This window comes from Triticum dicoccoides, unplaced genomic scaffold (assembly GCF_002162155.2).
Source record: "Triticum dicoccoides isolate Atlit2015 ecotype Zavitan unplaced genomic scaffold, WEW_v2.0 scaffold109387, whole genome shotgun sequence".
Lineage (NCBI taxonomy): Eukaryota > Viridiplantae > Streptophyta > Magnoliopsida > Poales > Poaceae > Triticum > Triticum dicoccoides.
Genome location: NW_021175461.1, coordinates 1,085 through 1,974, shown reverse-complemented (window position 1 = coordinate 1,974; position 890 = coordinate 1,085). Strand labels below are relative to the sequence as shown.

Sequence of the window (890 nt, the reverse complement as noted above, 5' to 3'; positions counted from 1 at the left end):
GGGTGACCTCCTGGGAAGTCCTCGTGTTGCATTCCCTTTTTAATTTTTTTCGCGCCGCTTGCAAAACAAAACGCACGTGTAAGTAATATATTTACCGTGTTTTATTATTTTGCACTAGTGCGGTAAGTCATAGCTGGGTGCTCACGATTCACGGGTCCAGCGTCGGCGTTGTGGCGCGGCAAGCGTGCACTGGTGCGGTTGAGAGGGATGGGTGGAAACCGCGTTAAACTCGTCTCCGTAGTTGAGAGGGAGCGGCCAAAGCAATGTACAATCGTCTTTGTAGTGGAGCTGGGAGGGGCAAGGATAAGGGACGAAGACCGGGGTAACATGTCGGATGCGATCATACCAGCACTAAAGCACCGGATCCCATCAGAACTCCGAAGTTAAGCGTGCTTGGGCGAGAGTAGTTCTAGGATGGGTGACCTCCTGGGAAGTCCTCGTGTTGCATTACCTTTTTAATTTTTTTCGCGCCGCTTGCAAAGCAAAACGCACGTGTAAGTAATATATTTACCGTGTTTTATTATTTTGCACGAGTGCGGTAAGTCATAGCTGGGTGCTCACGATTCACGGGTCCAGCGTCGGCGTTGTGGCGCGGCAAGCGTGCACTGGTGCGGTTGAGAGGGAGGGGTGGAAACCGCGTTAAACTCGTCTCCGTAGTTGAGAGGGAGCGGGCAAAGCAATGTATAATCGTCTTTGTAGTGGAGCTGGGAGGGGCAAGGATAAGGGACGAAGACCGGGGTAACATGTCGGATGCGATCATACATGCACTAAAGCACCGGATCCCATCAGAACTCCGAGGTTAAGCGTGCTTGGGTGAGAGTAGTACTAGGATGGGTGACCTCCTGGGAAGTCCTCGTGTTGCATTCCCTTTTTAATTTTTTTCGCGCCGC

At 51.7% G+C, this 890-nt stretch overlaps 2 non-coding genes across 2 annotated transcripts; both read left to right on the top strand.

The window, feature by feature from the left end:
• Positions 1–332: 332 nt before the first annotated feature.
• Positions 333–451, top strand: LOC119342920. Its single transcript, XR_005165802.1, has one exon. It is a non-coding gene; the product is annotated as a 5S ribosomal RNA (ribosomal RNA).
• A 297-nt stretch (positions 452–748) lies between these two features.
• Positions 749–867, top strand: LOC119342921. Its single transcript, XR_005165803.1, has one exon. It is a non-coding gene; the product is annotated as a 5S ribosomal RNA (ribosomal RNA).
• The last annotated feature ends 23 nt before the right edge of the window (positions 868–890 follow it).